The sequence below is a fragment of the Heterocephalus glaber genome, unplaced genomic scaffold (genome assembly GCF_053883595.1).
Source record: "Heterocephalus glaber isolate CG9 unplaced genomic scaffold, H.glaber_assembly_v1.0 deba00000937, whole genome shotgun sequence".
NCBI lineage: Eukaryota > Metazoa > Chordata > Mammalia > Rodentia > Bathyergidae > Heterocephalus > Heterocephalus glaber.
Genome location: NW_028258173.1, coordinates 16,170,305 through 16,178,531, shown reverse-complemented (window position 1 = coordinate 16,178,531; position 8,227 = coordinate 16,170,305). Strand labels below are relative to the sequence as shown.

The following is an 8,227-nucleotide window of genomic DNA, read 5'->3' as shown; positions in this document are numbered from 1 at the left end:
GACACTCTGTCCTCACATTGGTCAGTTGTTCACTTCTGTTGCCCATACTTTTTTGTTTGTTTGCTGTTTTTTGAGACAGGCTCTCACTATACAGTTCAGGCTGCCCTTGAACTCACTACGTAGTCCAGGCTGGCCTTGAACTCATGGCACTTCTCCTGCCTCAGCCTCCCAAGTTCTGGAATTACAGGCATGGGCCACCACACCTGGCTTGTTGCCCATAGTTTTGTTTTTTTTTTGTACCAGGGATCAAACTCGGGACCTTGCGCTTGTGAGGCAAGCGCACTCACTGAGCTAAATCCCCGGCTTTTGATAGAATTTTAATCTCCTAAATTTCTGTTTGGAGCCTTTTTATGGACTCTAATTCTTTTCTATTCTGGTCATTCATATTTTGTGTCATTTTGTTTAGCTCTGCTAGCTTTTTATTAATGCCTTCTGTAGACTCACTGATCATTTTATTTGGGTCAATATCTGATTACTTATATCTTCTGTGAGCTTGTCAAATGCCTTATTGATCTGTTTTGTTATCTCCCCTGATATCATTTTGAATAATTTGGGTGTATGGATTCTAGTTTCTTCCCCCTTTGATGTCCCATGGATCAGTTTTAGGAGAGCTGGGAGTTTTTGGAGGCATTTTGTTGACTTGTTTCTTGTGTTTCTATTTGTTTTTATGTTGAGGTTTGTGGGTTGACTGTAGTGGAAAGCTTTGTTACTAGTATGGTGACTTCTTTAGTTGATGTCTATTTTTCAGTGGTATTCCCAGGGTGTAGGTATTGGCCTTTGACTCTGTCTCAGGATCCAAAAACCTCTGTTTACTTGGAATGGGAGGTGGCACTGTGGTAGTGCCCAGTATCCAGTTCTCTAGGAATGGGTCAGTGTTGTTAATGAGCCCAAGGCAATCCAGATATTGGCATCGCAAGAGAACCAATTAAGAGCAACAGCTATGTCACCTTGGTTAAAGTAATAAAATCAGCATCAATTACAATGTCAAATACAAACTGAGTATTGACAAACCCTAAGGACCAATAATGGATCACCCTTGCCTGGGAGGGTGGCGCATGCCTGTTATCCCACTGGGAGGCTGACACAGGAGGATCACTATGAGTTCAAGGCCAGCCTGGGCTACATAATGAGTTCAAGGTTAGGCTGAATTACATACTGAGACCTTTCTCAAAACAAAACAAACAAAAGAAAATAATGTACCACCCTTAATCACAGAAGAGAGATCTACAATTATGGCATAAACACTAAAATAACAGTAAATGTCTACTAAATGGAACAACTGTACCTCCACTAACAATAGAATAGTATTCAGTAGCAATAGCATAAAGTTAATAGCTATCTAGAGACTCATGAAGTTTAGTAGTTATACTAGTAAAGGAAGACAGGCTAGGGAACTGCTAGAGACTCCTGCAGTAAGTCTCTAGTCCCCACCTGCCCAGTGTGCAACCCAAGGTTGAAGAAAAATTTAAAACAGAGTTAAAGAGAAAATGTGAACTGGGACAGCCAGTGCTCTTTGGCAAAAGGCACTAGCTGATCTCTTCCACCGAATTTTACTATTCATCCATCAGGGTAAAGGTACGTGTATAGATGTGCAGTACGTGAAATCACCATGGAAACTAATGCAGGCAAAGCTTTAAAAAGGAGTCAAAGCATTTTCAAATTAGAAGCAAGATAGACAAAATATATGGTAGTAATTACAACATTGTCCTTCAAGCTATGAAGGCAAGAACTGTGGGAATGGAATTTGGGTGTGATGACTCCAACCTCAGCTATGGGTGTTATCTCATATTAGCCTCACAGCTTCACAGGCCATTACTCTGGTCTTGGCTGTGGCTGTTAGCAGGGAGGTCACATTGACCTGCGCTACTGCATTGCCCCTGAGATGCTTCTGTGAGTCACGGTAGCTTCAGTCAGACTCGCTTCTTAAGGTAAGCCAATTGAGGGATTTAACTCTTTGCAGCCTGCACTGCTCACAGCATGTTTTGGGCATAATCAATATTGCAGGCTCTGGCAGGGAAATGGAGAATTTTTTTTAAAAAGCAAAATTTGAGAAATTAACCAATGAAGTAAGAAAAGGAGGAGAGAAAGAAAAGTGAGATAGGGGTCCCATGGAGGAGTAAATCAAAATCAGTAGTGTTAGGGAACAGTTGCAGGGAAGAATGAACCAGAAAAAGAAGAAAAATGATCAAAATACAGGATAGGAAAGACAGAATGAATGTCTTTTGGTATTTGGTTTTGTTTTTTTTTTTGTACTGGGAATCGAACTCGGGTCCTTGCGCTTGTGAGGCAGGCAGCGGAACCACTGAGCTAAATCCCTGGCTGAATGTCTTTTGAATGGATGTCTTTTTCCCAAAATCTGCAGTCTTGAGATTCAGCCAATCACAATTTTCTCTGCCTGGCTTTAGGGTCCTATGGATTTTGAGCTGCCTTCCCCACACCAGAGGCCCCTCTGTCCCTTCGTCTCAGACCATGGTTACCATCAAAGCAAAGGCGAGTTTTTGCCCTTGCTGGTAGAGGTGAGAGGCGCCCAGCCCTCTGGTCTCTGCTGGATGCAGGCTGCAGGAGAGGGAGTTCAGGTGGATTGTTGGACAGTCACAGGGTCTGCTGGCCCCTTTCCCTCCCCAGGTGTTGTTCTCACTAGGATCAGGTTTGGGGGATAGTCCTCACCCTTGCTGCCCCAGGCAGAGCTGGTTTGGAGTTGGGGGATGGTCTTGCACTTGTCCAGGCCGGGGGCTGCAGGGGTCCCATAGGCCTGGCATGGGGCACCTTCTTCACTCTTTTTACACTACACTTCTGAATGAAGCTACAGTACAGTACTAGGAATCTTCATGAGAAGTGTTAGATGCCTTTGCAAACTCCAGAGGTACTGTTGGACTATACATCCATTGCATTGTGGCTACTCTTGCTACTACCATGGCAGCAGTAATAATAATAATTAGTTCTAGAATACTTTTGGTCCTTACCCTCCCTTCCCTCTCCTTTCTATCCAAGATGAAATGAACTTTGCTAAGACAAGAAAACACTGTATTTGTTTCATCATAAATTCATAGGGAAATTTATCCTGCCAAAACCAGCTTTGTTTGTTTGTTTGTTCATTTGTTTCTTTTGAGGCAGGGTCTCACTATGTAGTCCAGGCCGGCCTTAACCTCACCATGTAGCCAAAGCTGGCCTTGAACTCACGGTGATCTTCCTGCCTCAGCTCTGGGATCACAGGCATGCGCCCTCACACCCGGCTACACCAGCTTTTAGAGGGAAAAATAGTCATGGTTTATTTAGAGATCAGCAAAATGAATTTTAGATACAAACAGTGACTTTGGTGGAAAGTACAGGCAGCTTCCAGCTAATCATTAAGTTTTTGTTTTGTTTTGTTTTGGGTACCAGGGATCGAACTCGGGTCCTTGCGCTTGTGCAGCAGGCGCCAAAACCACTGAGCTAAATCCCCGGCCCTAATCATTAAGTTTTGATTCATTTGTTTTTAAGCTGACTGCTGAGCAAATGCTAAATGTACTCAAAAGCAATCTGACAAAGGCTGATTAAGTTCTCTGGTTGGCCACCGAAAGCCAGGATGAAATTGAAATTGAACTGTTAGTAGCGGAGCTCTAAGCCTCTGCCAGATCCTAGCTTTGAACCTCTTTAATCCTGGGGGTGGGAGACACCAAGAGGTCCTGGCAGCCTCCCTTCCAGGCAGTGCCTGTGTCCAGCAATTACTTTTATATCCAAAGACTATAACTTAAACAAACTCCCCCCTTTTTTTGGTACTGGAGATTGAACCCAGGGCCTTCCAAATGAATTATACCCCCAGCCCATTTTCTATTAAAAATTTTTTTTTTTGGAGACAGAGTCTAGCTATAGTTCAGGCTGGCCTTGAATTCACTATGTAGCCCAGGCCAACCTTGGACTCACAGTGATCCCCCTGGCTCAGCCTCCAGAGTGCTGGGATTACAGGCATACACCACCATGCCTGGTTTAAAGGCATCTTTAATGGAGCTTAGCCCCCTCTTTTGGGTGACTTCCCATCCCTCACGCTTGCCCAAACCAGTGCCTAGGGACGCTCACCTCTGAAAGTGCCAGAACCTTGCTGGTTGCCCAGGAAATAGTGGCAGTCATTTCTCTAAGGCCTGGAGCTGCTAGGGTGTAGAAATCTATTCTCTTAATAGGCTGATATGAGGGATTGGGAAGAAGCAGCAGAAAACACAGAATCAGAGATGGGAAGAGCGGCTGGAGGAGTTCATGTCATCCTTCTATGGTCTGCCCACCTCTGCAGGAGGGCGCGGGGAATTGAAGAGAAAAGTACATTCACATTGAAACGTTACTAACCAGGTTTGTTCTCAGCCACAGTGTATGTGGCTCTGCCCTAGCCCGGCTGGTTTTCTGGGGCCAGCAGAAGCTGGTGTCCATTGCTTCTTATGATCAGCTGTCACCTGGGCTTGGCCAGGGCAGCTGCAGAGGGAGCAGATGCTGGAGGCTGCAAAGGCTGCTAAGGTCTTTCTTTTCAACTCTCTGCCAATCCCTCCACCCCTGCTTTGGAAGGAAGTGAGATTCCTGCCTAAGGGGCTTCTGCTCTGCAGTCATTTGGGCCAAGCAGGTGAGTGCTATGCTGGGCTGGGCTGTTCCTGGGGCCAGGTCACAGAGGGGAGAGAGCAAACTTGTCCCTTTCAGTGTCTAGCCTGAAAGCCAGAAAATGTCCTGAGCTTTTGAAAGAGGAAGGAGGTAGGCAATTTCACAACTAAGATCTCAGAGGCCTTAATATCTCCTAGGACAGATGGTCTGTTCAACATGTAAAAACTTCTTGTTATGTCGAAGGGTCACCTAAAAATAATTTCCTAATGAGTCACAGGTTTACATCCTGTGTAAACTGAAATAAATTCTTCTTGGGAAAAACAAAAATTATGGAGGGCCCAGAACTCTGCAGTTAGAGTTTAAGGGAGGGTGGAGAACAAGGAGGCTGGGCCAGGCTGATAGCAACTTTGCGCGATTGTTTTTAGTTTTTGAACCTGAATCCAGGGGTCCTGGGCACACTAATCCAGATGTTCAAAGACAGGAAGGCAGAGTTCTTGCACACAGCAGAAACAATTTCTTAACCTCCCCTGTAAGCCCTAATGTGCATCTACAAATGGGCCTCAGAGATAGTTTTGCTTTTTAAGTGGCTCTACATATATTCCACATAGCACAGGTTCTTTAGTGTGAATCAGTCCCACTCTGGCCCCACTGACCCTGAGACGAGCAGGAGCAGCCCTTGAGGAGGGCTGTGGACATCTTAATGATGTGAACCAAATCTCTATCCCTGACTGCAGATGGCTCTGCATAAGGCCAGCATGGATTTTGGTACAACGAAATGCTATTGGGATATGAACAACTTGAAACATCATCTAATTTACCTTTAACTTAATGACTCAAATTAACAAGTATCCAGTCAAAAATAGTACAAGCTTCTGAAGATACTACTGTTATTGAGAATAGTGATGTTTCCCCAGAAATGGAGTCTTCTGAAAAGGAGACGATGTCTATAAGTCTAAATCAGACCATAGCACAGTTACAGCCATTGCTTCACGCTGTAAACATAAAGCTCACAAAGGAGAAATAACACTACCAGGTTTGGGGTGAAGTAACTGGGAAACTTCAGTTGAGGTAACAGAAGGCATTGCATTATATTTTGCCAAATTAAAGCCTTATTTATGTTTTCACCCTTTCTACTTTGTCAGAAACACTGAACAGTTTTGTCTTTTCTAATCCTTCTTAGACTACTGATTTAAAGAGAAAAATTTAGGACCGGGCATTTAGCTCAGTGGTTCTGCAGCCTGCCCTGCAAGTGCAAGGACCAGAGTTTGATCCCCAGTACCAAAAAACAACTAAAGAGAAAAATTTAAAAAGAAGTCAACTCTGTACACACCTTCAGAGTTTAGTTTTATAATAAAAACTGTTTGAATAATTAGACCTTTACATTCCGGAAGATAAACATGTAATCTTTACCCTATTTTGCTCAATTCAGTTGTTCAGGAGATCAAAGTGGTAAAGACAATGTAAAATTTAACATTTTAATACTGATGTTGTACACTGTTTTACTTAACACTTTGGGGGAGTAACTGCCTCTGACATCAACTCAAGACACTTTTGTTGCTAATGTAATCAGTTTTTGTAATGGTAGTCAGCAAATAAAGGGATGCTTATTATTCAAACAAACAAACAAACAAACAAACAAAAACAAATATCAGGGAAAACTGAAAAATTCTGAGATGGACCCAGAAGTTTCATGGGCATCTTCAAGGAAAACTGGGTGAGGTAGAGTGCATTCTTTCAGGTTATCTGAGTCTCTCGGATGGGTCTGCTTTTCATTGTCTTTGAAATATTTTTATCTCCCTAGGTTATAGAATTCTAGTAGTAACACAAGCGATTCACATCCAGAGAAATGCACATTGCTTCAGGTGGGGATGATGCAGTCAGTCATTGCCCTGATTGCACTGAGGAATTTTGCATCTATTAAATTCATTTCAGCATCCCTGATGACAGATATCCTCCTATCTACAGATCAATCGATTGATCCGTTTCATCTATTTGTCTAATCATATATAAGCTCTTTGATTCTCCTTTGACCTATTATGACATCTCCCTGGCTCCCTTTCAGTGATAAGTTAAATAAAATATTTGACCTATGTTCATTTTATATTTCTATGAGAGATATGATTTTACTCTTAAAATTATCCTTTAACACAATGCTCTCTCATGGGGTTTTCCCTTCAGTAATAAGAGCTAACAATTATGGAGTGCTTATAGCACTTCTCATGAGTTGTTTCATTCAATCTTATGAGTCAGATACTATTACTCTCCTCTTTTTTTTTCTAACAAGGGAAGAGAGAGCTTCGTACACCTGCTCGAGCGCTCTCAGCCCCTAGGAGGGGTGGAGTCAGTAGGAACACTGGGTGCCTGACTGTGGTCCTGACCCTAATTTCCTGACATAGTGCCTGTAGAGGAAAAATATTTCAGGACTTCTTGAAATGCCCAGGAATATAAAAATCTTTGGCCTAGAAAAAAGACAGAGGGGCCAAATTGTGAAAAAGTCAAAATGTGCGGAGCATGAAACATTTATTCACCAAGGTTATTCTAGGATGTAATCCTTCACTTTGTTCCATACAACTGTCTTAATGCATTCTGTTTCTTCGCAGCTACATGACCTGAGTAAACAGAATTGAAATAAATAGAACCTAAGAATAAAAAGGTGGCCAAGTTGGGACAGGAGAATATGCACAGGAAATAGTGCTCAGGGCACAAATGAGATTCATATGATTTAGGACGAAGCCAGGAGCCTGTACAAACATTGCTAGTACTGAGTGAGAATGTGGCAACTTAGCTGGGTCTTGACATGTACCCCTCCCAAATGCCAAGGACCTGCTTTAATTGGAGGCATTTAAAAATGGACCAGTTGCCCAGAGAAATAAACATATACTCACCAAACCCTGTACATGAATCTTCACAGCAGTTGTACGTGCAATTCCAATTTTCTAATAATCTAGAATCAGCCTACCTGTCCTTGAGTAGATGAACAGTTGGATAAATGCCATCACATCCATACCATGGAATATTACTCAGTCATGAAAAGGAACAACTATAGGTACACACAACTTGGATGAATGTCCAGAAATTCTACCGAGTTAAAGAAGCCAGTCACTCCAAATATGATTCTATCTATAAAACATGTTTGAGAGAATAAAAAATTTTAAATGGAGGACAGATTACTAGTTCAGCATCTGTAATCCAAAACTCCAAAATCTGAAATGCCCACAAATCAGAAACTTTTGAGTACAAACATGGTGCCACAGTGGAAAATTCCACACCAGGAAACTTCATTTTATGCACAAAATTATTTAAAATATTGTTCAAAATTACATTTAAGCTATGCTTAACAAGGCATGAGTGAAATAAGTAAATTTTATGTGTAGACTTGTGTTCCAGTCTCGAAGATGTCTCATCTATATATGTGCAAATCTTCCAAAAATATGGAAAAGTCCAAAATATCTCTGGTCCCAAGTATTTCAGGTAAGGAAGACTTGACTTGTTAGGGGATGTTTGTCCAGAGGCTGGGGCGGTGGGCTGTGGGAAAGAAGTGGAGGCAATGACACAAGGGCAAGAGGGCTTCCCCTGGTGTTGGAACTGTCCAGTGTCCCCTTGCCTGTGGTCCTGGATACGGGAAACTGCCCGGGTGATGAGGCTGGATGGAACATCACCCACACTC

At 42.6% G+C, this 8,227-nt stretch overlaps 1 protein-coding gene across 2 annotated transcripts in view; it reads left to right on the top strand.

Annotated features, from left to right (window-relative positions):
* Window positions 1–1,826: 1,826 nt before the first annotated feature.
* Milr1 (mast cell immunoglobulin like receptor 1) overlaps window positions 1,827–8,227 on the top strand; it is a 35,413-nt gene continuing 29,012 nt past the window's right edge. Inside the window, exon 1 of one of the 2 annotated variants that reach the window (XM_021248651.2) lies at window positions 1,827–1,928. The gene's annotated coding sequence lies outside the window, so the exon portion shown is untranslated. The remainder of the gene's footprint in view (window positions 1,929–8,227) is intronic. The other variant, XM_087208615.1, reaches the window with a different exon arrangement.